The sequence below is a fragment of the Pleurodeles waltl genome, chromosome 12, assembly GCF_031143425.1.
Source record: "Pleurodeles waltl isolate 20211129_DDA chromosome 12, aPleWal1.hap1.20221129, whole genome shotgun sequence".
Classification (NCBI taxonomy): Eukaryota; Metazoa; Chordata; class Amphibia; order Caudata; family Salamandridae; genus Pleurodeles; species Pleurodeles waltl.
The window spans coordinates 129,451,646-129,472,252 of NC_090451.1; the positions used below are offsets into that span (position 1 = coordinate 129,451,646).

Below are 20,607 nucleotides of genomic sequence, written 5' to 3' on the forward strand. Positions count from 1 at the left end.
CCGCCGTGGCGATCGGAGTGTTAAAGTGGCGGTCTCTGTTAGCGGTTTTAGCCAGGGTCAGAATTCCATTTTTTTAACCGCCAGCCTGTTGGCGGGTTAGCCACCGCTTTAACACCGACCGCCAGGGTTGGAATGACCACCTAAGTCTCTTCCTACAACTAGTTGTAACTGTTGTCCAAACCTTACCGGCTTACTAGCAGTACCTCACCAAAAACATAATAGTAAAAGGTGATTTGTAGCAGTCGCTTACGCATGGACTCAAAGTACAATATCTCAGGGTTGTCGTGGTTAAACGGAAATTACCCTTTTCTCACAGATTTATTATGTCTCATACAAACAAAGACAATAACACGGATGGAGTGAAGTTTATAATAGTTTTTATTCAACATAACTGCAATTTGTGATAAGTTGCATGAACTGCAATGATTATGATAATGAATATACCAAGCAACAGTATTGTGAAGAAGAGAGTCATTGTTATAAAGACTCCCACCATTGTGTAATATATGAAAGAAATATATGTATATGTATAAGATGGAATAAGCCCTAATACCCTAAGGAGAATAGGTCTAACCTCCTACCTAAAAGGAGAGCTTGGTTCGTTTAACCTAATCTGCCAAAGCCGTGTCCATGAGAGGAGCCCCCAACCCTCGTTACCTTGGAATGAGGTCTCTATCTCAGACTCCGCAGGGACACGAAGACTGGGTCAGCGTCAAGATGACTGCAGCATCGGTATCAGCGATGGTGGCGATGCCCTCTGGTCGGAATCCCTCTGATTATCTGTCTAAAGTGTGTTGTATTTATACAGATCTACAAGGTCCCCTGATATAAGTGTTATTCATAACAATAGATAACAGGCATGCTTGGGACGGCAATTAATATCAACAATCCCTCGAAAGTATAGAGAGGGAAAATCCCTAAGTGTGAATACCTACTGTATGTTTGTCTTTCGTGCTTGATCTTGACACCTTGGCGCAGTGACACTGATAATAGAACCCATAACAAGTGGCCTAACTATAAACAAGGCCGCCATCTTAAAGGAAATAAATAATTAAGTGGACTAAGACAGAGCAAGCTAAGTAGGTTAAAAGTCACTGGGTGACGGGGGCACGAGTTTACAAGCCTACGGCTAAGCTAACTCCTGTTATCCCGTTAAAACAAACTAGGATTCGCTACACTAGCGTGCTATCCATCAGCAATGCAATTTAGCATCTCATCCATGGTAGTAAGCCCTGTATCAGAGCCAGCTTTAGCAGTGGTGAACCCGGTGAGAATCTTTTTTGCGGCAAGCCCCCCCTACAACAGTGCCCCTGATGTCTCAATATCCCATCTCGCTAATGCATTTCATTTCTTTTTCAGGGCTATTCATGCCAGTGCAGGTTGTTAGAGCGCTTACCATTACAAATAAACTACACAGAGACAATTAATCATACTTGCTTAAATCAGTCTGGAGGAAATGACACATTAAACAATGAGTATTACAATGTGTAGGAATCACATAATCCATAATAGTAGGCAGCATATTTTCAGAGTATTTGGAGTACAAATTTAGGAATTAAAAAACATACCACAGAGGCTGCACTAGGCTTTACTAATAAGAATGCATTTCCTTCCAAACCAGCCCTTTTTGATCAAAAGTAGAGTAATCAAACACCGGGAAAAAACATAACTTTCCAAGCTATACCATGCAGATGGCATGCAGCTGTTTGTCAGTGCATAGGCATTGTGCTCTATTAGTATTTTATTACAAGACCCGAGGCTCATATTATGCCTTACTTTTCTTACTTTATTAAATAGCAGCCAAGAACTACAAATCCCAGAAACCCTGGGAAAAAAAACCTACAAAACGACTTTACAATGGGGCTGACCAATCCCATGACGAGCCCCTTCATAACAATCTTGACTGAGAGCACCAAGTCCTCTTTTCTTGCTGCTCGCAGTCAAGATAAGTACTCTGCTCGCCATTTTCTTTACATTTTATCTAGTTTATGGTTATCATTCATATGTATGTTTTTAGTGTTTATGTATTTTGCGCTTTGTTCTATTGCGCTTTTGTCTGCTCACCTTTACAATGCGCTCTCGTTATGCGTGCGTCCGGCCTCACTCGAACGTTCATTAACGTTTGTTTTCATTCTGCCTGAGGTATTCTTACCTCCTTTTTTTCCTCGCTCCTCCATGCCTTGTCAGGAGTGTCACAGAGCGGACCGGTGTCACCTGGCTGCTTCCTTCCTTTTATGCTGCTGATTTAATCAGTGAGGGCTTTCCTGTTTGCCCTTTGTTTCTCTGGGTTCCACCCAGAACACGCCCCCAGCCAGCCCCTCTCCTTTAGGCCCTCCCTTCCCTCATTCAGGCTGCATTTAACCCTATAGGTCAGGGGTTTTGCTTGTTGGCAGGTTTTTTTTCCTGTTTATTGTTATTTTAAACATCATATTTCCTTTTTTTCACATTCTAGCCTGATGTTATGTCTGGGGATGAACAGACACAGTCCATGAAGGACAATTTAAAATCCTTCATCAAGGATTCGGTGCAACATGCAGTTTCTGTATCCATGTTAGATATTTAAAAAAACTTAGAAGCCTCCATATCAGAATGCTGCAGAACTCCAAGGATAATCCTCCTAAGAGAGGAACGAAACGTGCGGCACCCACATGTGTACCTCCCAAAGGCGTTTCTGTCAAATTTGGGAATCCCTCTTGAGAGGCAAATTCTTCGGGGCTCCCTTCCACCCCCCTTAACATCTTACATATTAGAGACATGGACAGTGATGGGAATTATGTCTTGCAAGACTCCATGAATGACGATATCTATGATAATGGGCCTTTGGAGAAAAGGTGTAAAGTTTCTCCTTCTGTGAGTTCCCCTCACTTAGTGTCTGATGATCTGGTGGATCATGATGGTGAACCCATGTACGACCCTACGTCGATTCACCATCCTAATTCGTCGGAATGGTTTCCTTCCGATCATGTTTCGGACTACATCTCCTTTTATTTGAGGCATGTGCTTGATAAAGCATCTAGAAACAAGTTGAAGTCCGAACGTCCTAGAGTTTCCCTTCCCTTTAAGGTGGCCGATACCCCCTCTATTGATCCCAATATGTTATTGTTTTTTACTAAATTTGGGAAAGACCCCAAGAAAGGGGTTGATCGAGCCTGGTCAAATAGCCAGGACAGACTTCTTGACCTAGTCGAACCTCTGACTAGGATTTTTGATTTGGCCGAGGAGGCAAAGATGGAAGGCACTCTGGTGGATCCTGAGGTACTTTCAAATGGGGCTCAAAGAGTGATATGCATGTTAAGCAATGCCAATGCCTATATTTCCCAGGAGCGACGCAAAAGTCTTCTGCTCAGAATTGATCCCAAACTCAGTTCTTTGGCATCCAAAGAGGAAGGTCCCAATGCGGATGGCTTTCTCTTTGGTGATTCCTTTATAAAGGAAATGAGCAGATATGTCTTCGCATTTGCTTCGTTGGACAAGGCACATTTGACGATTAAAAGGATTTATTCCCCAACGTGTTTTTGGGGGGGCCGGCAAACAAAGGGGTTGATTTGCCGGCCGTTATTCTTCAAGACGGCAATCCCTCGGCAGAGCCTCCTCCATCCAAAGCATCCAACAAGACTTCTACCAGGCGTACAAGCCCTAATTCTGTCCCCGCCGGTTCTGCGGAGGCCGTGACAGGGGATACAGATCCAAAGGTGACCAGCTTGCAGGTAAGAACTTCCAGTTCTGGCCTTCCTCCAGTAGGAGGCAGACTGGGCTTGTGTTTAAACGCAACCTCAGATCCTTGGGTAATCCAGGCAGTTCACGGCTATTGCATAGAGTTGTACCAGGTACTTTGTCAGTCCCATCTGCCTCATCCTCTTCTTTTTTCCCCAAGACCAATTGTGTATGGTTCACGATGAAGTATAATCCTTACTAACAAAACAGGCCATCGAAGAAGTCGTTTGCGACCCCTCCTGGTTTCTCAGTACCATTTTTCTAGTTCAGAAGAAGAACAAAAAGCATCGCCCGGTTAGAAATCTCAAAGATTTCAACAACTTCGTAGTATACCATCATTTCAAGATGGAGACTATTTTCCATCTCAGAGATCTCCTTCTTCACTATGATTGGTTGGTCCGAATAGATCTTCAAGACGTCTATCTTTCAGTGCCTGTTCATCCCTCCTTCAGAAAGTTTCTTCATTTCCAGTGGGAGACTTCTTTCTTCCAGTTCAAAACTCTTCCCTTCAGCCTTTCATCGGCCCCTTGGTGTTTCACCAAGATCCTCAAACCAGTAGTGGCCTGTGACGGGCTGGTGACACTAGTCCCGTCCATTGCGGCGGCCTGTGCTGACGCTGCCACTTCTGACCCGGAAGGGGATGGACCGGGAGCCAATCCCCTTCAACTTCCGGGGTCAGGTGAGGAGCGACAGAAACGCCGTGCTTTCCATCCATTTAAACAATGGATAGTGCGGGCATCAGGGGAAAGAGGAGAAAGAGGAGCCGGCGAGAGGAGTGGTGTCAACAGAGGACGTGAGGAGCAACAGCGGAACAAAATAGAGACTAACGGAGTTGAGGTGCGAGAGGAAAGCGGCCCGGAGAAGTCCCAGGTGGTGTTGGTGGACTGCGGAATTCCCAGCTACACTTCAGGAGAAGCGTGGCCACTCCAGGTGCGTCCTCTTTGCGGAGTCAGGGAAGACAAGAGGGGCTGGGAGGAGGGTGCTGGCAGGACTGTAGGGAGGACTAGAGGGAGGAGGAGGGGGGAAAAAAAGAAGGGAGAAACGCTGTAAACCCAAGCCACAGAAGGGGTAGTCCCCAGAGTAAGGGACACAAACAAACATAAAGATAGGCAGAGGCCACTTAAAAGAAGGCTAACAGAAAGGAAAAACCAAACAACAATAGGGACCAGAGAAATGTAATCACGAAGGTCACCCAGGGCAGTACAGGAAAAGACATAACAGAAGCACAGGAAGACTAGGAAAATGAGTGAGGATAAAGAAGGGTAAACCAGAAAACAGGCAACTAGAAAAGAAGAAAGGAAAACAGGGGAAAGAAGGGTGGGAAAGAAAGAAAACAAAATCCCCAAGGAAGCAGGGAAAGGAAAAGGAAGAGAAAAGAGGAAGACAGACAAAAAGGGACAAAGGAAGACAGAAAGAGGGAGAAATGAGATAAAATAGGATAAGCAACTTACCGGTGCTTTATCTTGTGTTTTCTCCCATGCGCTTCCCGGGAGCCCTGGAAGAAACAAGAGACGGAAAGGAGAACTAAAGCGTAGCGGTTACCAAGAACCGAGCGGTATACCATCCAATACTCACCTTACGCACCAAGAACAAAAGAAAAATAAAACTCACCTGGACCAGCAATCCTCTGTCTGCATGTCCTCATTGAACCAACCCGGTCACATGGCCTTCCTCAGAGGTCAAGGGATAAGGCTCATCGTCTATCTCAACGACTTCCTTATGGCACAGGACAAGTCTTCCCTTATAGATCAATTAAATCTTTGTCGGGATCTCCTGTCACGACTGGGGTTTCTCATAAAATGTCAAAAGTCTGTCCTAATCCCTTCCCAACGTCTCAAGTTTCTCGGTTTCATAGTCAACGCTGTGGAGTCAGTACTTCAATTTCCTCAACACAAGGTGTCTTTGATAAAAAAAGTGACTCCTCACGCCTTATCTCTCCCTTGCTGTTCCCTCAGATCCCTAGCACATCTGGTAGGCCTTCTTTCTTCCTCCATTCAGGCAATCTTTCCCGGCCCTCTTCATTACAGGCCTCGTCAGAGGTTGAAAATCTGTCATCTTCACAAAGGCCTGGCCTGCTCAGATCCGGTCATTCTAGATTCAGAGTCCAGGGAAGAACTCTCATGGTGGATGAGTCATTTAGACACCTGGAATGGGAGAACACTTTTCTCTGCCGCCCCAGATCTTGTCTTAGGGCCAGATGCAAATCTGACATGTTGGGGCTCAAGATGTGGTCTACTCTCGACGGGGCGTCCATGGTCCGTTCAGGAGTCCTCACTGCACATCAACTGTTTAGAGATGCTTGCAGGTTCCTTTGCCATCCAATCCTTTACAAAAGACAGGGTCAATCAATCAATCAATCAATCAAAAAATGTATAGAGCACGCTACTCACCCGTAAGGGTCTCAAGGCCCTGGGTGGGGGGGAGCAGTAATTGGGGGGGAATGCCGTTTTACTGTTCAAAAAGCCATGTCTTGAGGTGTTTATTGAAGGACAGGAGGTCCTGGGTCTTGCGAAGGTTGGTGGGGAGGGAGTTCCAGATTTTGGGGGCGAGGTAGGAGAAGGATCGGCCTCCGGAGGTGGTGCGTTGGATGCGGGGGACTGTGGTGAGGGCGACGTCTGCAGAGCGGAGGTGACGATTGGGGGTGTGGAAGTTCACTCTTTCGTTGAGGTAGGCTGGTCCAGTGTGGTGGAGGGATTTGTGTGCGTGGATGAGGACTTTGAAGATGATCCTTTTGTTGATAGGAAGCCAATAAAGGGATCTGAGGTGGGAGGAGATGTGTTCATGGCGTGGAAGGTTCAGGATGAGGCGTGCGGCTGCGTTCTGGATCCTCTGGAGTTTCTGCTGAAGCTTGACAGTGGTGCCAGCATAGAGGGTGTTTCCGTAGTCTAGTCTGCTGCGGATGAGTGCATGGGTGACGGTCTTTCTGGTTTCTATGGGTATCCATTTCAAGGTTTTTCGAAGCATGCGGAGGGTGTTGAAACAGGAGGAGGTCATAGAGTTGATTTGCTGGGTCATGGAGAGAGAAGAATCTAAGATGACGCTGAGGTTACATGCGTGGGTGGCGGGTGTTAGGGGTGGTCCTAGGGTGGTGGGCCACCAGGAGTCGTCCCATATTGTTTTCTTGGGCCGAAGATTATGATTTCGGTTTTGTTGAAGTTTGGTTTGAGTTGGCTTGCTGTCATCCATTTGGCGGTGTCTAGAAGTCCGGCATGGTGGTTGGTCTTGGCTGTGGTGGGGTTCCTGGTGAGGGAGATGACGAGCTGGGTGTCGTCTGCATAGGATATGATGGTGATTCCGTGTGGGCGGAGGATGTTGGTGAGCGGGCCATATACATGTTGAAAAGGGTAGGGCTGAGGGAGGACCGTTGGGGAATTCCGCAGATGATCTTGGTTGCTGGGGACTGGAAGGGAGGGAGGCAAACTTTCTGGGTTCTTTCGGCGCGGAAGGAGGCGAGCCAGTCCAGGGCCTTGTGTCAGATTCCTGCGTTGTAGCGGCGTGTACGGTGTAGTTGGTGGCAGACAGTGTTGAAGGCTGCGGAGAGGTCCAGGAGGCTGAGTGCGATGGTCTCGCCCTTGTCGACTCTGGTTCTGATGTCGTCAGTGCAGGCGATGAGGGCGGTCACAGTGCTGTGGTTCTTGCTGAATCCAGACTGGGAGGCGTTGAGTGCGTTGTTTTCATCTAGGAAGTGAGACAGGTGGGCGTTCACTAACTTCTCAGCGACCTTGGCGGGGAAGGGGAGAAGAGAAATGGGGCGGTAGTTTGTGAGGTCATCAGGGTCTGCTTTGGTTTTTTTTAGGAGTGCGGTTACTTCTGCGTGCTTCCAGGGGTCTGGGAAGGTGGCGTTGTCGAAGGAGCTGTTGAAAACGGCGCGAAGCTTGGGAGCAATGGTTGGGCTGGCCTTGTTGAAGATGTGGTGGGGCGGGGATCCGAGGGGGAGCCTGAGTGGATGGAATTCATGTTTTTTTCAGTTTCGTCATCGTTGGTAGGGGCCAGGTGTGTAGTTGGTTGGGGAGGGGGGGTGTTGTTGTTGGTCGTGTCGGTGGTGGAGATGGTGGGTGCTGGTGGTTTGAAGCTGTTGTGTATGTCTAAAATTTTGAGGTGGAAGTGGTTGGAGAGGGAGTTGCAGAGGCTTTGTGTGTGAGTGGGGTCGATGTTGCAGGACTTGGGTTTGGTGAGCTGTTTGATGATGGTAAAGAGTTCCTTGCTGTTATATGAGTTACTGTCTATGCGTTCCTTGTAGTATGCCGTTTTGGTGGGCCGTATGAGTTGGTGATGTTTGCGTATGGTGGTTTTGAGGGTGGAGAAGTTGGTCATTGAGGGTTCCTTTCGCCAAGCTTTCTCGGTTTTGCGGCATTCCCGCTTGGAGGCTTGGAGTTCAGTGGTGAACCAGGGGGCGTTGTTGATGTTGCGGGAGGTGATGTTTCTTCTCAGAGGGGTGAGTGAGTCAGCGCAAGTTGTAATCCATTGTGTGAGGTTATGGGCAGCAATGTTGGGGTCGTTGGTGTGGGGGGTTTATGTGCGAGCTGGGCGTTCAGGTGTTCTGTGGGGATCTTGTGGGGCGTGTTAGTGTTGTTGTGGGGCGTGTTAGTGTTGTTGTGTGTTGCGTTAGTGTTGTTGTAAAACGTGCTAGTGTTGTTGTGGGGCGTGTTGGTGTTGGAGTAGGGCGTGTTGGGGTTGGCATGGAGCGTGTGGGTGTTTTTGGTGTTTGTGGGGGTGCTGGGGAACCGGCATGCATAGCATGTCAAGGGCCCATGTGTGTGCTTGGGGTCGCTTGGGCGCAGGCGGGGTGCAGACCTGGGTTGAGGGCATGTAGCGTGGTGGCGGAGTAGTGCAATAAGAGGGGGGGTGGGAGGGAGGAGCAGCTGAGAGGCGGGAGGCAAGGGACCAATGGGTGCGCGAGGGGGACGGGGATGCAGGGGACGCAGCGGCAGGGGCTGGGAGACCGGCGAGAGCCTTCTGAGCCGGGCGGGCTCTAAAAACAGGCACAGAAAACGAAACGGGCAAAAACAAAGGCACAAAGGCAATTCAAAACGGTACAGTAAACGAAATAACAATTCTAAACAACAAAAAAAGCTAAATGCAACGGTAGAGCACAACGACACAGTAAGCCTACCACTAGGCACCGGGGAAGAGGCGCAGGCGGGTGCCTGCGGGTGGTGGAGGGCCTCGATCTCAAATCCTGGTGGCAGACGGGGATCAGGGGCACGGAGGCGGCTGGTGGAGCCAAGTTGACTCCTGGCCAGAAACAGGTCAGGGGGTCACACCAGGGTAAAGTGTTCAAGTCTTCTGAGAATGGACAATCTGTCTGCAGTCAGGTACATGAACAAGTTAGGCGGAACTAGATCCAAACCTGTGGACCTTCTGGCCAAATGTTTGTGGGAGTTTTGTCTCCCCAGAAATATTTCGGTCAAGGCAGAATGCCTCCCAGGCAAGCTGAATGTAGTGGCAGATTGGTTTTCCAGACATACCCATGACTCAAGCGATTGGCATCTTCACCCTTCCATATTCAAGCTCCTTTCTTCACTCTTCAGAGCTATGTCTATAGACCTCTTCGCTTCAAGGATCAACTCTCAACTTCCTGCCTTCTTCAGGTTGGAATCCAGATCTGTTAGCTTTAGCCACAGACGCTTTCCTACAAGTATGGCCTCCCTCTCTCCTGTGCTCCTTTTCTCCCTTATTGTTTATTGCTCAAGTTCTAGCGCAGGCCCGCAGACAACATTCTTCCTTAGTTCTTATCACTCTATTCTGGCAATCTCAGCCTTGGTATCCAACCCTCTTGGAACTTTCCTCAGACCTTCCAGTATTGATACCTCTGTTTCCTGAGCTTCTCTTGAACCCTCAGGGCCAATCCCACAATCTCATTCTAGAGGGCTCACTTCATCTCATAGTGTGGAGAATTTCGGGGCTTCCTGGAGAACCCCAGGAATTTCGGAGGAGGCTGCCCAGTTCATTCAACAATCCTGGGCTCCGGGTACTTCAAGAGTCTACCGCTCCGCTTCGTCAGTGTGGTGTAGCTGGTGTGTGGACAGGAATTCCGATCCTGTTTCAGCAGATGTTACCTTAGTGGTAAATTTTTTGGCTTCCCTAGCTTCTCAAGGTAAAACGTACCGTATGGTGAATACTTATCGATCTGCAATCTCTTCAGAGCTTATCAGGGTGGATGGAAGACTGGTTGGGGAATACCCATTGGTTTGCCGACTTTTAAAGGGAGTACATTTTGCTAAAACTCCTGCCCCAAAATACAATGTCATGTGGGATGTTGACTCCATTCTTCGAATACTTCTCTCATGGCCGGATAATGCTGATTTATCCTTAAAACATTTGTCTGCTAAATTGACTATGCTCCTGTGTTTAGTCTCTATCAAACGTGTTTCAGATGTTAAAGCCCTGGATGTTTTCTCCTTTCATTTTTCTGCATAAGGTATTTGTTTCCAAGTGTTTAGACGTACCAAGACTAATTTGTCTTCTGTCCTTTATCCCTTTTTTCCTTCACAACCTAAATTATGTGTAAGTAATTGTTTGAAAACGTACGTTTCTCGAAGTGCAGATCTCAGGATTCCCTCCTTGTCTCAATTGCTTATTTCCTTTCAAAAGCCACACAAACCTGTCTCAGCTCCCACCTACCTTGGCTCGTTGGGTGAAATGGCTCATGTCCTTGGCTGGTGTTTCTACCCTGTCTTATGGTGCTCATTCGGTGAGAGGAGCTACAGCTTCTCGGGCCTTTTGGGCAGGGGCTAGTTTACAAGATATCCTCAGATCTGCAGATTGGTCAAACGTTAGTATGTTTAGATCCTTTTATTGTAAGCCTGTTGATTATCCACTGGACACTGTTATTTCATTGCTTTAAACAAGCATAATATGAGCCTTTGGTCTTGTAATACAATTTAGAATTTCCTAGCCTTGGTGTCAGAAAGGTTAGATTTTATTAAAGACACAGGAGGCAAGTATTATCCCATCACATTTCTTTAACCCTCCCTGTTGTTTTCCACAGTGGCCACGTCTGCAACCAATGCCACTGCTTCCGGTTGATCTGCTCCCAGTTTCTCCTGGTCTGGAAACTTTGTGTGGAAGTTCTTACTCTCCAGTTGGTTCCTCTCAGTTCTTCATGGGTCTCTGCAAGGATTTCCTCTCTGCTATCATGACTTTATATGTGGTTTTGTGGTTCCTCTTGGATTCTACTTTGGACTGACTTTGACAAGAAAAGAGGAATTGGTGCTCTCAGTCAAGATTGTTACGAGGGGGCTCATCATGGGATTGGTCAGCCCCATTGTGATGTTGTTTTTTAGTTTTTTCACAGGGTTTCTGGGATTTGTAGTTCATGGCTGCTTTTTCATAAAGTAAGAAAAGTGTCTTTAACTAAATCTAGCCTTTCTAACACCAAGGCTAGGAAAGTCTCAATTGTAACGTAGGCACTGCAAGTAACAAAAGGATCTCTGTTACAAACACAGTAACACACTGAGCTATCCACATGAATAGAGTCCTGCGATCTGCAAGGCACACCTTCTTTGCAGCAGGTGCATTAACTATCCTGTTACTTTATGGGGACTCAAAACTGCCACTAAACAAAACTCCACTCTCTCTCTAGCAGGAACGTTACTCACCAGTGTGATCTTGACATTTTTATTGCTGCCTGAAAACTGCTGTTACACAAGGCACGAATCAATATAAAAGCATATTCTGCAGATTTCCTGTCACTCTTCCCCTCTCCCACCTCATCGTCAAGCGCAGTTGCACCTATTGCACCGCCCTAAAGCCGGTCCTGCACAGTATAAATGCAATTGGACCTAACAACGAAGAGTTATGTGAACGCTGGTTTGAGGCCATGATTATACAGCGCTGTGCCCTTCTTATTCGTGTATTTGTTTATACAAAAATCAGTAGCCCTGCGGCTAAATAATATATAGAAAATAGCTCTTAAAGCCCTATAGTAACAAACGAGATACATGAGCAATCAATCTCCTTGAGCAAAGTAATTTGCAGAAGTGTGATCACTCGGGGACGCGCGTAGATCCATTAGTTCATATGTTTATACATTTGAAAATAACGTTCCGCTTGAATCAAAAAACACTTCAAGAATTTGCCATAAACCAACATCAGTTAAATTATAATCAGCCAGAAAAGCCATGAAATACAAACAGAAATTAATACCAATTAGCAGAGGATGGTTTCGATCCATCGACCTCTGGGTTATGGGCCCAGCACGCTTCCGCTGCGCCACTCTGCTGTGATACTCCTTCATGGTTAGCATTCTAAAAAACCCTGCTCTCTAGTGGTGACGTGATCTGTGGATATTTTTCTGCCAATGAAATTTAGAGAGGCACAACGTCATAGTCGAAAAGGGTGGGCGCTCAGATCTACAGAGAGTGTATCCAGCTCAGCTACAGATCTGCAATGCTTTCTAGGGGATGTGTGTGTCTTGACTTTCCTGTTAGGCTGTTGCCGAAGGTAACTATAAAGTTACAATAAGCCGATACTAGTTTGTAATTGAACGTAATTAATAACAATCATACCGTTTCCATTTTCCGCGAACGAATAAATAGGAAACGTTGTACTTAGTGTACGGATCTTTCACCCATTAAAGGTTTGCCAAAATATATTTAAAGTTATCAAAACAGCCGACGAGGGTGGGATTCGAACCCACGCGTGCAGAGCACAATGGATTAGCAGTCCATCGCCTTAACCACTCGGCCACCTCGTCTTCGGAGACTCCATTGGCATGATTCTGCTCCTAGAGGAGTTTTGTAGGGGTAGTGGTTTCCACAGAGGGAAAATATTTTTTAAAGAAAGAGAACAAACACAAAAGTTTGTAAATACACCTAATTTTTAAGTGTACTTCCCCAATGCTTGAAGACAACTCTCCTACACTGTCCCCTGGAGAAAATACCAGAGATTGTTGTGCACACATTTGTAAAACGCTGAAATGGTCCATAGGAAAGAAGGGTTTTGTTTCTGTGACTGAGTAGATGGGGTGGCAAGGTGGTTATCTGTAAAGTTGGCCATGGAAGCTGTGCTGGAGGTGGTAGATGGAGCACCAACAGCAATATATTTTGCTGCCGAGTTTCATTGTATTCCAACACGCCAATTGTCCCGATTCAGTCCGGAAACTCACGATTTTTAAAGCCAAAAAATAGATTTATTTTATCTACCCCCGAAACTGCTTCTGCAGAAATAAATAGAGGAAACATATTCTCCCGATTTTTTTTTTTAATCTCCCACTTTTCCCTTCTAAAATGTTGCCCTGTGTGTATTGGTCCCTGCTCCTGTGAGACGCATTGTCAGTCACAGTGGTCTCAAGGTTCCCAGCCTGTGTTTGACTGGCCTATCACAGGTGACCCGAGGGTTCATTTAAATGGCACTCCACTTTTTTGTTCCACAACATGGTTTATATGTGTTATTGTTAGCAGGTTTGCTACTCCAATTGTCAGAAATTGCTACTCAAATTGTCCGAAATTACAAACATGTGAAATGTGATGAAGGCATGCTTGCAAGTAGTCTATTCCCTGGCAATCGCTCAGGGTAGTATTCCAACTTACTGTATGTTTTTGCCCACCAAGCCTCTGCAGATTAGACCCAATCACATACAAATCAGCCTTGGTACTAGCCCAATAGAAAGAGTTGAGCCTAAATGGTCAGGTTAGGCCCTTCCTAAACCAGAAAACAAGCAACCCACACTTTTTTGTTTATGTCAGTGCAATGTCGTAAGTGCGACGAGTACGCCAGACGTGGGTTTCGTACTTACTGTGGCTACGGAAATAAGCAGCACCAGAACACAGTGGCCCAAATAGGATGAAACCAGTCTTGGGTTGCTTGTCAGTTCAGGCTGCAGTGTTCCTATTATAGCAGTTCAGGCTGGAATCTACCTATTGGAGGGGGACCGAGGCTGATTTGCAAACGGTTGAGTCTAATCTGAGGTGACATGGTGGGCAAAAAACGATGAACTAGCTTGCAACCCCGAATAATTACCAGCAGCTGAGATTATTTCAAGCATTCCACCCATCACATTTTGTTTTACTTCAGTGTGACACAGACGTGGTTCTTGGGCTCACTGTGTTACTGGAACAAAAACTGCACCTGCCTTTTGAGGCTTAAATAGTCTGAAACTAGTCTTGGGTTGCATGTTTTTTGGTTAAAAAAGGAACTGGCTTCGAAGTGCTGACTGAATTGTTCCCATTGGAGCAAGACCAAGGCTGATTTGCATATGGCTTGGCCTAATCTAGGGTGCATGGTGAGCAAAAATATGACAGACCAGGGTGCAGTCCAAGTAATTACCATTGCTGAGGTTAATGCGAACATCCCACCCATCACTTTGTTGTTTACTTCAATTATAATGAACCAAGACTAGTACGGTGTGCCCTGATATGTAAAAGCAGTCACTGTACAGAAAAGTGGTTTTCCGGAGACTTGGAACCATCAGATCACCATAGGACTGCCAGATGAGCTATCCTGAAAGGGCAAGCGTGTGGATCATTTTTTGATCCTGTCACAGGCCACAGAACAAAAAATATGTCACACATACGGATTCTTTCATGCTTGCCCTTCTGACAGTGCCAGAGTAACAGACTGCCAAAAAGGCCAGTCCAGCACTGGTCTAAGGTCCATCTTTGAGTTTCTTATCCAGTCCATTTTGTTTTCTCTGCATGCTGTAATGTGTAGTCCTGTAAATATAATTGTATAACCAGGACTACAAGTACCAGAAGGCAAGGGCCACAAACTACTAATGCATGGACTTGACACTGCTTCAGTCATGGTATTTCGCAAGCTGCTCTTTGCGTTCTTGGAAATGGAGGATCACGTTTGTAATGAGAGAGCAAAACTACTGGTTCCAGCACAAAAACAAGTATTGGCAACACCAATAGGAATTACTTTAGAAAGCCGTTTAACAAACCTTTAACATTGCCAGTGCTTTTTCCTAAACAGTATCAGAAAAAAGAACAAAAAAGTGGTTGCTGCTGATGCTGAACAAAAAAAGCTTAAAAATGGCTGCTCAAGTGTGAAAACATATATGAGTATTTATATCTCCACACATGCGCACATATGCATCATTATGCTATAGTGGGCATTCAATTTTACTTTTAATTTACTGTTCCAAAATGATGTACATCCATCTTGCAATGGTAAATTAAAAAATATAAAAAAAAGTGTGTAAAAAAGAAAGGAGAATCCCTCTAGTACATGGAAACTGATGGTCCCTTTAAAAAAAGAAAAATCATAGTAATAAAAAACAAACATTGACAAAGTCAATAGTTAACTCTTTTTCAAGGTATTACCGATGCATTTGCGATGCTATTCAGCCTCAGCAACATGAAGAGATCAATGAATTTTATGTCAAGACCGGAGGCTCCTATTATGCATTCTTTTCATGCTTTAATAATGTAGCAGCAGTCAAGAAACTACACTTCTCAAGAGGCTCAGCAACATGCTAACCAATGGGAACAAAAACATAGGCACAAACAGCACCAATAGCACAACACCAATGACCATAGAGTACCCTTTGGACTGAAAGCAGCCCTCTTTTCTTGCTGCTCGCAGTCAAGATAAGTACTCATATTTTGGTTGCTTCATTCATATTTTACTGTTTTATGGTATTTTTTTAGTTATGTCGATGTTGTTATTATAAGCGCTCGCTCCGTTTTTGGTTTTCAACCTTTACATATATACAGCTTCCAACCCGTCTCCTTCTCCCCCCACCCCCTCTTTTTCACAGCTTCGGCTTCCTCCTCGCACGAGCGCTGCAACGGTTATTCTAACCGTCATTCCAACTCGCATCTTCTCACCACATTGTGAGCGTGACCCTGCTCTCTACCTGAAGCGTTTCCTCTCACTTATTTGGACGGCTTCTCAGTTTTTTCACCCGACGCGCCATTCAAGCCGCTTCCACGACTTGCTGCTTTGTGGTTTCCAAGGGGCGCAGACCCAATCTCCGCCCCCAACTTCGTCTGAATCTCCTTTTACACGCCTCAGGGGAGTGTCAATTTTTCTCTTGTGCTCAAATTTAACTGTTTCCTACCAGTTTTTCCGTTCAGCACTGCTCTTATAATTTACCTAATTTTCTACCATGGAGTCTGATAGCTCCCCTTTGATGCCTGACATCAATGATGATGGAGAGACTTTTAAACAGGGTTTAAATGTTTTCATTCAGTCATCTGTTGAACAAGCCTTACAAGCTTCTATGGCTAAGATATAAAAAAATATCGAAAGTTCTGTTAAAAACATGACGTCCAATACCTTACTGGCCCATTCTGCGGGGCAAAAACAGAAAAAGGAAATTAACTCCTTTAATTATAAAGAAAACTCTTTCTTCTGGCGCACAAATGACAAGGGAGTCTTCCTCACACCAGACGGAGGACTTAGTTCCTCCCAGGCTTCCATGTAAGGAGGGGAATTCCTCAAAAAATGTAATTGATTCCTTGCCTTCTAAATGTAAATCAAAAACAAAAAATACAAAGGTTGCGCCACAACAGATTTTAAAATCTAATATATTGGACACTGATAATGATGAAGACAATGATGATGACATGGATGACTCACTTCAATATGAGTTGACTGGTGATAATTTTTCCTACTCTTCTCCTCCTCCCAAGAAGAGCAAACTTTCCTCTTTTGATTTAGCCACCACCATTGTGAATGCAGATGGAGTTTCCCTCCTTCTCCAAAGTTTTCTGCAGAAATTTCCGCTCTCATTACAACAGAAGTACAGTCTCTTATTCAGAAAAACACTATCCAACCTTCTCTTCCCGATCCTTTGGGATTCATAAATTCTTTATTCCTAGTCCAAAAGAAAAACAAAAAGGTAAGACCGGTAATCAATCTCAAATTGTTCAATCAATTCGTGACTTATTGCCATTTCAAAATGGAAACTATTATTCATCTCAGGGATATTTTACTTCAAAACGATTGGTTAGTAAGGCTGGATCTTCAGGACGCTTACCTTACCTTTCCTATCCACCCTTCCCACAGGAAATGTTTACAATTTCAATGGCTCTGAAAAACCTATCTCTTTTCTTCTCTTCAGTTCCGGCTTTCTTCAGAACCCTGGTGCTTTACAAAGGTAATGAAACCAATTGTTGCCCATCTCAGTTCTCTAGGTATCAGACTGACAATCTATCTCAACGATATCCTACTTATGCGCCAAAATGTAGATTCTCTCCACTCCCATCTTCAGTTAACAAGCTCTCTTCTTTCAGATCTTGGTTTTACCATAAACCTGGAAAAATCTGTGGTGATTCCCACCCAACAAATAGAATTCTTGGGTTTCCTCATAAATTCCACCACAGCTACTCTCCACCTTCCACCTTCAAAGGTGGCTTCGATCAAAAGAGAACTCATTCACACTCTCCACAAAGAGTGCATTTCCCTCAGATCCCTAGCAAGAGTGGTAGGTCTTCTTTCTTTCTCCATTCAGGCGATATTCCCAGGACCTCTTCATTACCGAGCTCTTCAACGTTTAAAAATTCTTCATCTTCGCAAAGGTCTTGCCTTCTCCGATCTTATTTCTCTAGATTCAGAATCTCGTCTAGCGATTCAATGGTGGATGCATCATTTAGACACTTGGAACAGCAGGACTATCTTCCCCTCTGCGTCCGATCTTGTATTAGAATCAGATGAAAGTCTCACATGCTGGGGCGCCCGTTGTGGACCAATATCGACTGGCGGTACATGATCCGCAGAGGAGTCCAAATTGCACATGAACTGTTTGGAGATGCTTGTAGGCTCCTTTGCGATCAAAAGTTTCTCAAAAGACAAGGTCCAATGTTCTTTCCTCCTTCGCATGGACAATGTTTTGGCGGTTCAATACATAAACCATCTTGGAGAACCAAATCAAAACCTCTGGCCCTTCTAGCAAAAAGTCTTTGGGAGTTCTGCCTCGTCCACAAGTTTTCTCTTCTAGCAGAATATTTCCCAGGATCCCAGAATTCCATTGCAGACTGGCACTCCCGCCATCTCAAGGATTACAGCGACTGGAAACTCCATCCTTTGGTATTTCAGATACTTCTGAACAAATGGGGTCCTTTCCATATTGATCTGTTTGCTTCACATCTCAATTCTCAATTAGCCTTCTTTTTCAGCTGGCGTCCAGATCCACTGGCGATGGCAACAGACGCGTTTCAGCAAGATTGGTCCCGACAACCAACTATGCTTTACCTCCTTTCATTTTAATCAACAGAGTATTAACTCAAGCCAGACGCCAGAAAGCCTCCTTAGTCACTGTCACCCCCTTCTGGCAGTCTCAGGTCTGGTTCCCCCCCTTCTCGAGTTATCCACAGATTTTCCTCTGCTTCTACCTTCGTTCCCTTCTCTTCTTTTAGACCCTTTGGGATCTCCTCACAACCTAATTCTCAACAAATCCCTAACTCTCTCAGCTTGGAGGGTCTAGGGCTGTCCCAACAAACCGCTTCTATTTCGACAGAAGCTACAGAATTCATTAACAACGCTTCGGCTCCCGGCACAAGAAAAGCGTATAAATCAGCTTGGTCTCTTTGGGCAAGCTGGTGTGTGTGAAAATGTATCAATCCCTTTTCAACAGATCTAAATTTTATTAATTTCTTGGCGGCTGAAGCCAGTGCGGGTAAATCGTATAGAACTATAAACCTCTATAGATCTGATATCTCTATGCATCATCAACATATCAATGGCAAGCCTGTTGGAAAGCATCCCCTAATCTAGATCAGCTACTTCTTTGGTGGTTGATATGCTTTAAACTAGCATAACAGGAGCCTCCGGTCTTGACATAAAATGTAGATTTTCCTAGTAATTTATGAAGGAAAGTCCTAATTTTATTAAAGACACGGAGGCGAGTATTATCCCACTGCTCTCTACTAATATGTTTCTTTTTCCCTCCCACCCAATCCAGCACTACCTCCTGCCTCTGGATGATGCCAGACTTTCTTAATTCACTTCTCCCTTTTCTGGACCACTGGCCTCCCGGAATTCTTTCCTCCACGACCCTAGGATTTCCTCAAGTTATGCCTGAATTGTTTCCTGTTGCCAAGACTTGTTATCCTTTATCCTCGTAATTGCTATTATTGGCTCTATTTTTCCTTTGTTTCATGACTCTATCTGAACTGCTCACTCAAGAAAAGAGGGCTGCTTGCAGTCAAGAGGGTACTCTATGGTCCTTGGTGTCGTGCTATTGGTGCTGTTTGTGCCTACTTTTTCATTCCCATTGGTTAGGAAAGTGCTAAGCCTCTTTGGAAGTGTAGTTTCTTGAATGCTGCTATATTATTAAAGCATGAAAAGAATGCATAATACTCACCTCTGTGTCTTTAATAAAATTAAAACTTTCCTTCATAAATTACTAGGAAAATCTACATTGTCCACGTGTATGCATTATCATGCATAAGTGCATATGTATAAAGTTGCAACAACATCCAAGCATGATAAGGCATGTTTACGCGCATGACATAGCCTTCGTTTTGGTTTATTTATTTTTGTATCTATCATTCTAAATGTCAGAAGGTAATCTTGGAGAAGTAAATAAACAATATATGTGCGCCAAATGTCCTTTTAAGAATGGAGTCGCCGGGCTGCAAATTGCAGCTGCCGTGCACCCCCAACCAATTTAAAAAGAAGATTGCTATTTTTTAAAAGACCATGACACGAGGCCTGGAGCGTCGTGAATAATAGAAGTCAACCTTAGGGGGAACAGCAGGGAGTGAGCAGAGCGGTGGGGGAGCTACAAAGGAGCTCCAGCTGGCTGGGTGGGAAAGTAAATTAGAAACCAAAAAGGCCAGGGAGGGACAAGCTAGTTGGGTGGGAGGGAGCAACACAGAGCATTCGGTATGCCTGGTGTTTTTGAGGGAAGCAGCACACAAGGGACACTGCGTTAAAACACAATCCCATTGATTGGAAGGATACAGGTTATCCAATCAAAAATACAGTAAAGAAGCTACAATCCAGTGGAGGGACAAAAACAAGAAAAGGAAGGAAAGCATTAATATGAAGCAAGCAGAGCATATTAACCAGGAAGCAGGGGCGTGGCCCAAAGCGGACTGTAATTTCACGTATTTTCCACAAAAGGTCTCTATTGCAACAGACAGTGAATAGCTGTTTCCAGGCTAATAGCTGGTTCTTGGTGGGACCTAAATCCAGGTGAGGATGGACGCGGAGCAACAATGGAGAGTGGAGATGTGGGGAGGTGCTCAATACCATTAATCATCAAGGTGCGCCTGTGAGCTGGGAGGATTGTGGTAGAACAACAAAAAAGAAAAAAAAAGAAAAGAAATCCGAAAAATACCATGGGTGGGGGAAACAATGAGTGAGCTCGGAGGGAGGGACAACTTAGAAAGCGTGGGGTGTAAGAGGTGTGAGGAGCGAAGCAGCGCATTGGCAAGAGAACAATAAAGCCATGACCTGCTCAAAACAGCCATGGAAGGAAAGAAGTTATCCAAGTAAAAGGATGGTAAATAAGAAAACTATGCTCTAGGGGATGGACATATCTTAGAAGGTGAACAAAAGCCATATTATAAGAGTCAAGCAAACAAAACTAATAAGAAAGCCAAGGGAATATGCAATGGGCTGACCCAAAACCACTTTAAATATTGATATTGCATGCAACAGTTCTGTAGATGAGACATAAAAGTACCATTGGTTAAAAAGTTAGCAGTGATAAAGCTGTTGTCCTTGATATGAAGCTCTCATTATATCATGTATGCCTTCATGTTTGATGTAAACATTTCTGAAAAAAGGTTTACTGTAAAGAAAAGGCACAAAGTGAGCCATACAGTGGTTTTGGATCCAAAATCCACATATTTGCTGTGAGTTCTCATTACTGGGTGCAAAGGACTAAGTTATCATACCTCATATGCAGGGACACTTGAATGATGCAATTTTGCGGTTGCTGCATTGCCACATAGGGCCATATGTACGAACACTTTTTCCCATAGACACAGAATG

General features: G+C 44.9%; 1 non-coding gene across 1 annotated transcript; it reads right to left on the reverse strand.

Moving 5' to 3' along the window:
- Window positions 1-12,330: 12,330 nt before the first annotated feature.
- Window positions 12,331-12,412, reverse strand: TRNAS-GCU (transfer RNA serine (anticodon GCU)). Its single transcript has one exon. It is a non-coding gene; the product is annotated as a tRNA-Ser (tRNA).
- Between the last annotated feature and the right edge of the window lie 8,195 nt (window positions 12,413-20,607).